This window comes from Notamacropus eugenii, chromosome 2 (assembly GCF_028372415.1).
Source record: "Notamacropus eugenii isolate mMacEug1 chromosome 2, mMacEug1.pri_v2, whole genome shotgun sequence".
NCBI lineage: Eukaryota > Metazoa > Chordata > Mammalia > Diprotodontia > Macropodidae > Notamacropus > Notamacropus eugenii.
Window position 1 is genome coordinate 348,746,466 of NC_092873.1, and position 15,284 is coordinate 348,761,749.

Genomic DNA, 15,284 nt, shown 5'->3' on the forward strand with positions numbered 1-15,284 from the left:
ACCAGTAATGCTCTTCTCTGTTTACTCTGGCCTTCCCTTTCTCTTCCCCCACTGATCCATTAGATTACGAGTTTCCCCAGCTGGACCTAATGTACAAAACAGCAATGGAAAGTGGGGGATGCGGAGGGGAGATTGAGAGAACAGCAGTTCAGTACTGTAGAGATTTGTAGGGAGCACAAGTCCACAACCACAGTGAAATCAAACATGCATGATGAAAAATGGGCATGCAGATGGACAGTATGCGCAAATTCCTAGATTGCCAGGGAGGTGGTGACATGGAAAAACCTGAGGGATATGAGAAATTTACAGTCCAGTGGAAGAGACAAGACACATTATGTACACAAGAACAGAAGGAAATTATACCAAGGGCATACTGACACTGGTGGGAGGAACTAACTAGCAGCGGCCAAGTCGGTGTAGTTAGCCAACAGTTTATCTCCTTTGTTCAACAGTCATCCTTGTAGGTGGTACCTCAAGGGACAAAGAGCTATCAGGTGTGATAATGGGTGTCACTGATAATCCTGGTTATTTGTTAATAGTTCTGCCACCATTCTGGACAGTATGACTCTTTATGTAGCCCAAGATTGTAGGAACTTTCTTGGCTGCCCCACATATTGGCTCATTGAAATTACAACCCCACCCCCATCCAATCCCCCAAATTGTTATCAAATAAATTGCTGTCTAGTTATCTTTCTTCCACCCAAGTATAAAACTACATTTATCTCAATTAAACATCATCTTATTTGCTTTAGCCAAATGTTCTAACCTGTCAGGACTCTTGTGGATCTTGCCTCTGTCATCCAGTGTTAAATCCACCTAATTAATTATCAGCTGGTATCTTTTCCACAAGAATAGAATGAAATGTTTGCTAAAATCTAGGTAAACAAATACTAGAGCATTCTCCTGATTTGCTAGTTTAGGAAGGTGAGTCTGTCATAACCTTTTCTTCATGAAACCATGCTGGGAACCTTTGAGATCATCACTTCCTTTTCTAGATGCTCACTTACTATACCTTTAGGAATATATTCCAGAATTTGTGCTAGGAACCGAAGTCAGGTTCACTAGCAAGTACAACCTATACTCCCCACTTTTTTTGGGGAGGGTGGAGAGGGAAAATATGCCATTCTTTGATCCTATTCTCCGTGATCTTTCAAACATCAATGCCAGTGGCTCAGGAATAACATGCCAATTCTTCCAGGATCCGTGGCCATCTGGGCCAGGAGACTAAGACTTGTTGAAGGGGTTTTGTACTATTCTTTCTCATCCAATGGTCATTCTTGTTGGCAGTGAAAACAGAAGCCAAATAAGAAGTGATCAGCTCTACCTCCTCGCAATCACTCCACTGCCCAGGAGCAGCAGTCCTATCCCTTCTTGGAAGCTGTTCTTTCCCCTAGAATAGCTTTAAAAACTCCCCGCTCTGATCACTTTCCTCAACAGCCTCAGCTTACTTGAAGTTTCCACACTATGACACTGCCTTGCAGAACCATACTACACTTTTGAATTCATTTGACTGTTGTAAACTGGCCTTGACTCCATCTTCTGCAAGTCTTACTTAGCTTGGCAAACTCTCTCTGTGTCTGCATCAATCTCTTAAAATTATTCCTCCCTTTTCTACTCACTGGAAATGTTTATCTTGTTGTTTTTGTCATTTCACTTCTGAGACCTTTTCAACTCAATTTAATAAACATTTAAGTGTTAAATATGGGTCAGATCCTGAAGACACAAAGGCAAAAATAAAACCTATCAAAGAGCTTCCATTCTACCGGGGGGAAACAACATGTACATAGAGAAATAAATATAATATCAATACAAATATGACACTCAGGGAAGCACTAACAAACTGGGGAATCAGGAAGGCTTTTATAAGAACAACACTTGAGTTGATCTATAAAGGGAGCTTGGGGTTTCCAGAGTACAGGTGAGAAGAGAAAACATTCCAGGAAATCGAGGGATGGAAAACCACGTATGGGGAAAAATAAGCAGACTAGTTTGGCTGGAACATAAAGAATACCAGATTGGAAAGGGCTTTATAGGTTACACTGAAGAGCTTTTATTTTATTCTGGAGGCAATAGGGAACCAATGAAACTTCTTCAGCAGAGGAATGACATGGTCAAACCTGGCTTTGGAATAATTACCAATTTGGAAACACTTATAGACTGACTTCCTATGAAGAATCTTAGACTCCTATCTAGTTTTTCTCCTAAACACTTTGATATTTACTCTTTCAAATCTAAGGTATCTGCCCATTCACAGTTGAAGTGGTCATTTCCTCTCAAAGTTTCATTGAGTCCCTTCCTTGTTAGAATTAGATCCAGAACAGAATTTCTCCTTATTGGTTCCTCCTCCTTTTGAAGGATGAAATTATCATTAAGGTGGTAAGAAATTACTACCTATCCTTGAAAATGCTATCAAGGGGGCGGAGCCAAGATGGCGGAGTAGAAAGACATACACATAGCTCCGAACCCACAACCCATAGAACGGCTACAGGGAAGTAACTCACGGCAAATTCTGCACCCAGAGGACACGAAACATTGGAGCGAGGGAGATTTCTGTTCCAGAGAGACCTGCAAACCTCTCGCGGGGGGGTCCTTCGCGCTGCGGACTGGGAGCTGAGTGCAGCCCTGCCGCGGCCGTGGCACTGAGAGGAAAAGATCCAAGCGGGCTTCAGGGACAGGATCTCCAGCGGCCACGCGGGTCCCTCCACCCACAGAGGGACCTGCAAACCTCTCCCAAAAGGTCCGTCGCGCTGCAGACGCGGAGCCCAGCCCAGACCTACCGCGGCCGATCCGAGCAGGCTTCAGGGATGGGATCTCCAGCAGCCGCACAAGTCCCTCCACCCACAGGTGACGGGGGTCGGTGAGAGAGTCTCTTTGGCGGGTTGAGAGGGGAGTGGGGTGCCCCCATAACTCAGGCCTCCCCCCCCCCCCGGGAAGTAGAAGCTGAGAGGTGGCTGCAGACCGGGGCCCCCCAAGGGGGCAGGAGCCTGGATCCATTGTGGAAGGTCTGTGCATAAACCCCCTGAGGGAACTGAGCCTGAGAGGCGGCCCTGCCCCAACCTGACCACCTGAACTTAATCTCACACTGAATAGCAGCCCTGCCCCCACCAAAAGCCTTAAGGCTGGAAGCAGCATTTGAATCTCAGACCCCAAACGCTGGAGGCGAGGTGGATGTGAGGAGAATATTCAGAGGTCAAGTCACTGGCTGGGAAAATGCCCAGAAAAGGGAAAAGAAACAAGACTATAGAAGGTTACTTTCTTGGTGAACAGGCATTTCCTCCCTTCCTTTCTGATGAGGAAGAACAATGCTTACTATCAGGCAAAGACACAGAAATCAAGGATTCTGTGTCCCAGCCCACCCAATGGGCTCAGTCCATGGAAGAGCTCAAAAGGAATTTTGAAAATCAAGTTAGAGAGGTAGAGGAAAAGCTGGGAAGAGAAATGAGAGACATAAAGTCAAAGCATGAACAGCAGATCAGCTCCCTGCTAAAGGAGACCCAAAAAAATGTTGAAGAAATTAACACCTTGAAAACTAGCCTAACTCAATTGGCAAAAGAGGTTCAAAAAGCCAATGAGGAGAAGAATGCTTTCAAAAGCAGAATTAGCCAAATGGAAAAGGAGATCCAAAAGCTCACTGAAGAAAATAGTTCTTTCAAAATTAGAATGGCACAGATGGAGGCTAATGACTTTATGCAAAACCAAGAAATCACAGAACAAAGAGAGAAGAATGGAAAAATGGAAGATAACGTGAAATATCTCATTGGAAAAACAACAGACCTGGAAAATAGGTCCAGGAGAGACAATTTAAAAATTATGGGACTACCTGAAAGCCATGATCAAAAGAAGAGCCTAGACATCATCTTTCATGAAATTATCAAGGAAAACTGCCCTGAGATTCTAGAACCAGAGGGCAAAATAAATATTCAAGGAATCCACAGAACACCGCATGAAAGAGATCCAAAAAGAGAAACTCCTAGGAACATTGTGGCCAAATTCCAGAGTTCCCAGGTCAAGGAGAAAATATTGCAAGCAGCTAGAAAGAAACAATTCAAGTATTGTGGAAATACAATCAGGATAACACAAGATCTAGCAGCTTCTACATTAAGGGATCGAAGGGCATGGAATAGGATATTCCAGAAGTCAAAGGAACTAGGACTAAAACCAAGAATCACCTACCCAACAAAACTGAGTATAATACTTCAGGGGAAAAATTGGTCTTTCAATGAAATAGAGGACTTTCAAGCATTCTTGATGAAAAGACCAGAGCTGAAAAGAAAATTTGACTTTCAAACACAAGAATGAAGAGAAGCATGAAAAAGTAAATAGCAAAGAGAAGTCATAAGGGACTTACTAAAGTTGAACTGTTTACATTCCTACATGGAAAGACAATATTTGTAACTCTTGAAACATTTCAGTATCTGGGTACTGGGTGGGATTACACACACACACATGCACACACGCACACATACACAGAGACAGAGTGCACAGAGTGAATTGAAGAGGATGGGATCATATCTTAAAAAAAAAATGAAATCAAGCAGTGAGAGAGAAAGATATTGGGAGGAGAAAGGCAGAAATGGAATGGGGCAAATTATCTCTCATAAAAGAGGCAAGCAAAAGACTTATTAGTGGAGGGATAAAGAGGGGAGGTGAGAGAAAAACATGAAGTCTACTCTCATCACATTCCACTAAAGGAAAGAATAAAATGCACACTCATTTTGGTAGGAAAACCTATCTCACAATACAGGAAAGTGGGGGATAAGGGGACAAGCAGGGTGGGGGGGATGATAGAAGGGAGGGCATGGGGAGGAGAGTGCAATTCGAGGTCGACACTCATGGGGAGGGATAGGATCAAAAGAGAATAGAAGTAATGGGGGACAGGATAGGATGGAGGGAAATATAGTTAGTCCTATACAACACAACTATTATGGAAGTCATTTGCAAAACTACACAGATTTGGCCTATATTGAATTGCTTGCCTTCCAAAGGGAAGGGTTGGAGAGAGAGGGAGGTAAAGAAGTTGGAACTCAAAGTGTTAGGATCAACTGTCGAGTAATGTTCTTGCCACTAGGAAATAAGAAATACAGGTAAAGGGGTATAGAAAGCTATCTAGCCCTACAGGACAAAAGAGAAGATGGAGACAAGGGCAGAGAGGGATGATAGAAGAGAGAGCAGATTGGTCATAGGGGCAATTAGAATGCTTGGTGTTTGGGGGGGGAAGGGGATAAAAGGGGAGAAAATTTGTAACCCAAAATTTTGTGGAAATGAATGTTAAAAGTTAAATAAATAAATTTAATTTAAAAAAAAAAAGAAAATGCTATCAAAACAAAAAGAGCTATCTGTTAAAAATTTTCAGGATAGCACTATATATCAGGATAGCACAATATATATATATATTTTGTAAAGTGCAAAAAAAGTGGTAACAACTGAAATGTCTAACAAAAAGGGACAGTTAAATTAATTGTGGTTAGAGGAATGTATTGGAATATTACAAAGCAATTAAAACTTATAAGCGTTAGGAAAAACCTTTGTGAAATAATGAAAAGCAACCCCACCACAAACCTAGAAATAAGAACAGACTACACACTAACTGCAACTGTATGATAGAAAAAGTAAATAAGAATGAACAAAGAATCCTCATGTGAGCTTAGAAGGAATAAATGATGTTGACTACTAAGTTTTAATATATCACAAAATAAATAAATTTTGAAAATTACTAGCTGCTCTGATTCTGGCACAGAGTATTCTCCAGCAGATGTTCTCTGATGTCTCAGTACATGTGATTTCTTTCCTAAATTTCCATCTATTTCCTCTTTCTGTCTAGGTGGTCTGTAGTTCATGCCAATGATAATCCAAACACTCTACCATGCTTACTCATTCTAACGCATAGCTTTCCTCATATAACAAAATCTTCTTAATAAGCAATACCACCCTATCTTCACCTATCCTGTTTTTTCTTAATGAGGTATAATCACAGAGAGCCATATTTTAGTCATGGGCTTCATTTCACTAAATCTTAGTTATCCTTCAGGTTCAATTTGCCTCCTTGCTTTAGGATCTCTAGTTCATTTTGCTTGTTACTCATACAGCATGTGTTTGTATATAAGTATCTGAAGAACTGGGTTTTTATTACTGGCTTCTTTCTTATGTTTTGTCTCTCATGAGCATATGGACCTTTACTAGCTGATGATTCAGAAACAACTTTCAATATTTTATTCATGGACAGAATGTGTGCTAAATCCTGTCACTTTCTCCTTTAAAATGTCTCTTACATTTAATGGTAGTCAACGCTCTTCATCATATCAGTATGACAGCCAGCTTCCTAGCTCATCTCAGCTACTTCCTGACTATCTAATCAAACTTCCATATCTCTGAATAATCTTCCTAAAATATTGCTTTTCAAGCAATATGTAATAAGAGATTCACAGTTTCATGTACAATTTCCCCCTTCTCTGTTTCACTATGCATATGGAAAGGCCCATTTTATTTGGTGATTAAATTCAGAATTAAAATTTTCTTTAAAAAAATATTGCTTTTATCGCTTAAAATGGCTCCTTATTTCTCCCATCAAGTCCAAATCCTCTGCCTGACTTTCAAAAGCCTAAGTAACTTGGTTGCATTCTACATATCCAAGCTTATTTTGAACTATTCCCTAATATTTATGCTCTACTAGAGATCCATTAGTCCTTGTAATCCCTAAGAAGGCCTCTCATGCCTTTGGTCATATTATTCTTTCTATACTTTAAACACATATCACCTCTTCCCCTACTTATCCAAACCCTCTCTGTCCTTTAAGGTCTTCCATAAGTGTCACCTCCAAACAACATTATTGAACTTCTCTTCCCACAAAAGCTTCTAAGTGCTTGATTTTTGATTCTCAGCCTGTTTTCATTATTTATATGAAAAAAAATCTTTAATCATATTATGAGTTTTCAAGAATAAAAGCCAAATAAATACTACTTCTATATCACCCACAGTATATTGTAAAGTGCTGGGAACAGAGGTAGCCATTGATGCTTGCTCAAAATAAGTAACAGAACTGGGGTGACTCTCTATCATTCTAGATTTTATCTGGGAATTGTTTTATTGAGTGAATATCTCTGATATCAACTTGTTAACTTACCATCTATCCCTCCCGTAAAAGAGGAAGTGGGGAACAGCAGCAAATCTTCCCCCATTAGCTCAGCTGGTGATCATGGGACGTACTCACTAAAGATTTTAATGTACTACAAGGTATTAACACACAAATAGCCTCTTTCATAGCATGAGCACCTCTTTGATGGAATCAGAATGCAGACTACCTGTGTGGCCTTGGAGGAGACATTTAGTCTTCCTAGACTTTAGTTTTATCATGTATAAAATGATAAAATTGAATTAGATACAGAGGTTCCCTCTAGTTCAAGATCTATGATTCAATGAAAAGCACTGAGCAAAAAATAGGCCAGGGTCCTAAAAACAGCCAATCCCTGGAGACAGATATGCAATTTGAGAACTCAAGGCATTCCAGGCCTATGTCTAGCAGTGGAGGAAGAACCAAGCCCCTAAGAGGAAATTTGGGGGAGCGAGGAGGGAAGAGGGGAACAGGAAACAAAAATAAGAGATTTCTCTCTCCTCTCTTCTACCACTACCTTTAAGTTCCACTTTGACCAGGAGGAGATTTCACATCTAACAGGAAGATTTGTGAGGACTCCACTAGGAAAGTAAGAGTTATATGTTTGTTTCCCCTGGCTACATTTGTTCCCTATATATACATGCCTGACCTGAAGTGTTAGAAAGTACTCAGGTACTTCCATGGGTCCTGCTGTAGTAGCTGGTTTATAGCGACCCAACGATGAATGCCACTTTGGGAGTGGACCAAAGGAAGTACTATATTCTGCTAAAGAGAACAGAATATGTAAAAGAAACTGGGGTACCTGAGCTTTTCACTTTTTGAGATTTCAGAGCATCAATTTACTAAAGTATCTCTTTGATTAAAACAAGATCAAACACAACAAAACTAACAGAGAGGTAGAATACAGTAGAAAGATTGTTGGATTTGGAGTGAAAAAATTCATATTTGAATCTAACCCAAAACATTTCTTCCTTTCTCACTGAATTCCTTTCTTTCTCCTTCTATATCCTAACTCTTACCCTTGGTCTGGGGTATGTGCTGATGTCCCCTCAAACATCCAATTCCTCAGTTCCTCCATCTACTTAACTCCTTTAACCTACTCAGTCTGCCTCACCTTCACACAGTAATGGTTATACTCCTGACCTTGCTACCACCTAAAAGTATTCCAATCATACTTTCTTATTGTTTCACCTACAGAATTTCTTCTAAACCTATTCTTCCTATACCTTATTCCCCCTTAGGCCTATTCTTTGTCTTGATGGTGACCTAAAATCCAGATATCAGTACTTTTGCAGATGACCAGGCCTATCTGGCTACATTGTCCTTATCAAGCACTTTACTTTGAACCAGTAAACTGGTCCAAAGAATCAAAGAGTTGGAGAATTAGAAGCAACTTCAGTGGCCTTCTTTATATAGTGTCTCCCCCGTTGGAATGTGGGCTCCTTATAGTGGAGGGACTGTGGTTTTGCCTTTCTCTGTACCTCTGGCACTTAGCTCAGTGTCTCATACAAAGCAAGTTCTTAAGGAATGCATATTGAACGAATGATCCTTATAACATAACTGAGGGGTCTTCTAGCCTCTGTTTAAAGATCTAGGGGCACTCAGTATCTCTTCAGACCCCACTGCATTTTGGGATAATTCTAATTGCCATAGAGTTTTTCTTGATATCAAGCTTTAACTTGTTTCTTTGCAACATCTAACATATTGCTCCTAGTTCCATTTTTAAAGAAATCTAATCCCTCCTCCACAAAAAAAGTCTCTCAAATACTGGAGGACAGCTACCATGTCTATCCCCAAGCCTTCTCTTCTCCAGGCTAAACATGCCCAATCCCTTCAACTGATCCATAGACCTGTCGTGGCCTCAGGGCTTTTTATGATCCTGGTTGCCCTCCTCTGGACAATCTTGTCAGGGCTTTTTATCTGTTGTTCCCAGAACTGAGCACAGTAATACAGACATGTCAACAAGGGCACAGTGGGATTATCTTCTCGATTCCTGAAGGGAATCTTGATGCAGGCCAAGACTGCATACTTGTGAAGCTACTTTGTCCATAAGTGCAAAGCTTTATAAATTTTCCTACTGAATTTCATCTTAATAAATTAGCAATGTTCTATGGGTAAAACTACAGCCAGAAGGCCAGATATGACCTACCTTTGTTTTTGTTTACCCTTGTTTGCCCACCTGCTTCTCTTGCCTGTCAAGATCTTGATGGATTCTGACTCAGTAGTCCAGAGGGTTGGTTATCCTTCCCAGTTTAGTGTCATATGCAAGTCTGACAAAAGCACAATCTATCTCTTTTATCTAAGTAATTGAAAAAAAAGTTAACCAACACAGGGCCAAGCACAAATCCCTGAGGTGTTCCACATGAGATCTCCTGCCATACTATGCCACAGATCAATAACTATGCTTTCATTGAGTCTGGCCAGTGAATCCATCTGACTGTATGATCATCTAGTCCACACAGCTTCATCTTTAACAGCTTTGCTAAAATGTAGGTAAACCACATTCACAGCATTCTCCTCCATTATCTTAGTAATTCTGTCAGAAAAGGATATCAGATCAAGCTGGCATGACCTGTTCTTGATAAAGCCAAGGAAGCTCTTCAAAGTAGATGCTTCCTTTTATGGATATTTGGTAGCCACCTTTTTAATTTCTTTCCCAGAAACTGAAATTGAGCTCACTGGTCTATAGTCTGCAGGCTCTGTTCTCTTCCCTTTTAAAAAATTAGGACAATATTTGCCCTAGGAAGATTAGGAAATCTTGTGGCACTTTCCCAATTCCCATAATCTTTCAAATCTCATTGACAATGGTTCATCAATCATATGTTTCAGTTCTTTTCAGAACTAAAGATATATGTATTTTATCTGGGCCAGGAATTTGAATTTGAATTCATCAAGGTCAGCTAGGTGCTCCCTTACCTTGTATCTACCAGCTCACTATTAGAAATCCCCATCATGCTGTTTCCAGTCCAATTATATACTACTCTGTATTTCTAATGTCTTGTTCCCTTGTCTTGTCACCTAGCACACACCTTGACAATACCAACCATGAACTAGTGCCCACCACTCATCTCCACTCCTACTCACATACTGCAGAATGGAGTACCCAACTGTGCTTACTGGATCATTATTTAACTTCAAAGGGGCCTTCACTTTAATGTAATCTTTTTTTTTCTTCCTCCCTACCTGATTCTCTGTTTTACTCTTGGCTAAGGCAGTTTCAAACCTTTTATCTCCACAAGCTTCCCTCACCTTAGTTCCCCCCACCCTCTCAACTGAGGGCCTGGACTTCTAATGTAGTTAGAAACAGAGCCATTTATTGTGTGCTACCTCTTGCCTCTTCTAGTCACCTCATTGTCCTTTGAAATCATTCCCCCCACTCTCTAGGCCATCCCTCTACATGTCTCTGATCTTATTCCTTTCCCAATTCCTCCAGTGATTCACTGCTATATACCCCACTAATCTTTAATTTCTCTGTATGTACTGGTTCTTCTTTGTTGCTTACATGGGTTTACAGATGAGGGATATATCCCGCACCAGTATCTCTCTGGAGTGTCAGTTCAGTATCAGCAGCTGCCTTTTAGATTTTTCCATCTGGAAATCCTATAGACATCTTAAATGCAACAACTCTAAAGTAAGACCCATCTTTTCCTGCAAACCCATCCTTTCCCAAACTTCCCTAAGAGCCCCACTATCATTTTAGCTATCCAAGTTTGCACCATCCTTGTTGTCCTCTGCTCCTCACTCCCCATATTCAATCAGTTTTCAAATCTTGCTATTTCTACATCATCTTTTCCATTTGTACCCTTATCACTACTCACATAGCCACCATCTATCTAGGTTTAGGCCCTTATCACCTCTTTCCTGGACAACTGCAATGGCATCCTAATTGGACTCCTTCTCTCAAGTCTTCCAAGTGCTATACCAAAATGGAAAAAAACTTGGGAGTATGGAACTGATGAGTTAAAGACTCTGAGGACCAGCTTGGCTACATTCATAAAAGCTCAGCACCAAGAACTTTTTTGTTTTTTTGCCACAGCAACTCATGAAATCATCTAATAAGGGGCAAAAGGTTGTGACATACATTAATGGGTGAAACACTGACTCTGATGAAATAATTGCTCTTCTGAAGTAATAACATATATAACTCAATTTTGTTAATACCCAGGTATATCTGCTTAGTCAGCTCATTCCTATTCAATTGAGTTTACTTATTCAGGAGTTATTAATCCTTTTCCATCAGACTCAGGATTCCTAGAGAAGTTATTAAACTTAAATTCTAGTAGTTGTTAGGTGATGAAATAGATCCCTGCCCTTAATTCCTCATTCTTATCAGTTTATGGAATGTATGAACAAGCACTATTAAATGACTTAGATGAAACCATTTTCATACTACAGCAGTAAAGGAACAGTGGCTAAAAAGGATCAAGATTAAGGTATTAAGATATTGCTCTTTTGAATAAAGTGATGTAGCACAGACTATGAATTAATGAGGAACAATAATCAAATTCAAATGAGCAAAACGTATGGGATGAATGCTTTGAATTTGGGAAGTAGTAATGGTCAAAAGATGAGCTCATCCACAAATTTTCAAAATTGAGCTTGTGGTTATTAAAGGCAAGGCAAAATCCTGCATAAAATTATTTCCAATTTGCTTTGGATATCCAATAGAAATATTTTTGTGCTAGTGTAAGTAGCTATGGAAGAAGAAACAGTAGGGGGAATCTTGTTCTATTTTTTGTATTACCAATGCGAATGCTAGATTAACTCCTAGGTCCACACAAAAAAACTCAGAAGTTGGTTAAGTTTTCCTTGCACAGGCTTGTACCAATAAATGGTGTAATTGGGGCGGGGGGTGGGGGGGTGGGAACCCTGTCTCAACTTGTTCACCAAATATACATAGTTTAAGAGCTGCAGGAAGATAGAAACTTGGTCCTTGTACAGAATTCCAGGTATTAAGTCTCCTTCTATAAGAGTATATTGTGAATGCTCAACTTTTTCTATATTCAAACCACATTAAAAGGATCGCCTAAGGGGAGACTTTCAAGTAGTCCAATTTGATGAACAACAGTAGCCCAAAATTTGTTCTTAAGAATAATTATAAATCTTTTCTTATAAGAAGTTAGGTCAAATACCTTGAGCACTGCAGGAAACTACAGGGACCTAATAAGGCAACTGACCTGACTAAGGTTGCTAAATCCCTGGATATCCCTAAACCAAAGATGCCAAGAAAAATCAGAATGGCCCCAAATGGTTTGGTTCCATTTCTGAAGAAGTTGGGATCCAGGTTCATCAGGGACATCATCAAAGGATACTTCTGCTTCCTATGTGTGTGTTCGTCCTTTGTTGCTGAAGAAGACCATGCCATCAGAGAAATGATGACATGACTTGCACTTGACTTTGTTTTTAGTGAGGGAGGGCTGTGCAGGTCAACAGTCTCACTTCTCCTCCAGAGCCATCTGAATCCAGTAACCAGATATTCATCAGGATGACTGGAGATGACCCAGGATGAGGCAACTGGGGTTAAGTGACTTGCCCAAGGTCACACAGCTAGTGAGTGTCAAGTGTCTGAGGTGAGATTTGAACTCAGGTCCTCCTGACTCCTGCACTGGTGCTCTATCCACTGCACCACCTAGCTGCCCCTCTGCTCCCTATAAACTAAGATTCAACCATAAGCAGAGTCCTAGAATTCATTTGTATCCTTCACAATGAAATCTGGCCAGAACTTCTGCGCATAGCATAGCAAAGCAGGTACAACTTACTTTATTCAGCAATTAAGTTAGTGCTGGAATCAGTGTTCAAATTAATTACAGAAGATTTATACTCTCTGGATGGTACCTGACATTAACTAAGAGCCTAAACTAAATCATTTCATTGAGCCTTACTTTCCTCATCTTTAAAATGAGAAAGCTGGATTCCATTATCTCTAGCTTCCTTCCCATTTAAAATTCTAAGATCAAAGGTAAAAACACAACAGTCTTTCAGAACACAGTCGTTTCTTCTTGGAAACAAAACTCAATACAGGAATAAAAAAATGGATAAGACCTCGCAGAAAGAAACACAGAAAGATTTCTGTCTTTGAACAATCCCTGTAAAAGAGATATGAAACTATTAGTGGGATGACGGTATGACATGGCACCTCCATGAACTAACACTATCCTAGGCTGCATTAAAAGAGGCATAAGGTACAGGTCAAGAGAGGTAAGGATTCTGTTCATTTCAGCTCTGTTCAGGTTCCAGTGAGCACACTGTGTTCAGTTTTAGCTGTCATATTTTTAAATAGACATAAATAAGTGGGGATGTGTCCTGCACAGAGTGATTAAGATAGGAAAAAGATACTGTCGGAAGGGACTGGGAATATTTAGACTGGGGAGGAGAAGACAAAGAAGAGACAAGAGAGCTATCTTCAAACGCAGAAAAGATCTATTACATGAAAAAGGGATTAGACTTGTTCTACCTGATCAATCACAGAAGTCAAAATTGACAACAAGAGGGTAAGTTATAGAGATGCAGATTTAGGCTTAATATTTAAAAACAAAAACCCAACTTTCTAGTAAGAACTATCCAAGAGTAAAAAGGGAGGCAGTGGGTTCCCTTTCATTTAGAGGTCTCCAAAATAAGGCTTGTATGACTGCTTATTGGGATACAGTTGGAGGGATACTGGGGCAGGGATGGGGAAGGCTAGATAGCTCCTGAGATCCTTTCCAACTCAGAGCCTGTGATTTCCAATTTCCTTTATCTTTACCCCATTCCAGAGGCAGGATTTCTATCCCTAGGCCAGAGTGCCATGGGTGATGACAACTGAGGTTAAGTAGAGATAAGTAGAAAGAAGTGGGAGCTATGAAAGTTTATCTCTTCTCTTAGAAAATCCTATTTGCCTTCTAGGAGGCTCAAGGCATAAATCTCAGAAAAAAGCTCTCCTACATGGGATAATGGCTTTTTCTTCTGAACAGAAAGCAAAGAGGAGGTACTCTTTCTTCCTCCAAAACAGGCCATGAATCTGATAGGCAGAATGAGAGTTAAAAGAACTGGAAGAAAAAGAGTAGACAAAGGGAATATGTGCAATCAAGAAATGGTACTTTGAAAAGACAAATAAGTAATTTTAAGCCAAAGTGCCTATAGAGAGTAGTCAGAAAAGTTCTTGTCAATCAGGATGAAGGAAGAAATGGGAGGAGGGGGGAGGTAGGGGAAAAGACACATATTAGTAGTGCAGCTTAAGTGTTTTTCATTAGAAGTAGGCTGAAATGTCTGACTGTGACCAGAAGACCAAACTCACTTTCCACACACTGAGGGACTTCAGAGATAATATGAATTCTATTCTATAACTCTGCTCCTCTTCCATATCCAACGGGATAATAAAATCCACTTGAGGGTAGAATAGAAAATTTATCACAGTAGGGGGATGAATTAGTCATCTAAATTCTAATTCAACTCAACAGTTACTAAGTGCACATTCTATATAAGGGTTGTATTTCATGTGCTGCCATGGCCAAAGAATTCATTGCCAAGTGTAGCCTACTGGTCCACCTCCACCCTTAGCCCATCTTAGTACCTGAAAGGCAGACAAAGTCTACAACCAGAGCCAGTATTGAAACCTTTTCAGTAGAGCAGAAGCTATGCTAGGAATATGCCTTTAAGAACACAGAATTACCTGAACACTACAATGAGGTAACCCAGTGGCACAGAATTTGGAGGCAAGGATGGGCTGCAATCTATTGCTCTGGAAAACTACCCACATCAAAGAGACCACAGAGCTATCAAGATATACAAAGACACTGTGCTAGATATTGAGAATAAAAAAGATGAAAAATGATTCAGTCCCTACTATCAAGGGTCTCAAGGAACTTATAATCTAATAGTTGGGCAATTAAACAAATTTGTATGATACAAAGGATATTTTACAACAAATGAATAATCTAGGTAAAGAACATTAAGAAAATATGAGGTAAATAAATCAGGGAAGGCTTCATGGAGGAGACTGCACCTGAGACAGTTTGGGAATGAAGTCCAAGCACAGTCTATACAAATACTATTTGTGGGTATGCTATAGTGGGGATTCTGTTGTATATGGAATCCAACTCTCAAGTTCTGTAACTCTGTGAAATGCATGGAGAACAGTTGGTATAGTGTAGTTGAGCTTATACACATGAGTATAAAAAAGGAAATAGTTGGGAAAATT

General features: G+C 40.1%; 1 protein-coding gene across 2 annotated transcripts in view; it reads right to left on the reverse strand.

The window, feature by feature from the left end:
* The window catches only part of NMT1 (N-myristoyltransferase 1), a 57,439-nt gene that overhangs the window by 29,188 nt on the left and 12,967 nt on the right, over positions 1-15,284 (reverse strand). The gene's annotated exons all lie outside the window — the stretch shown is intronic.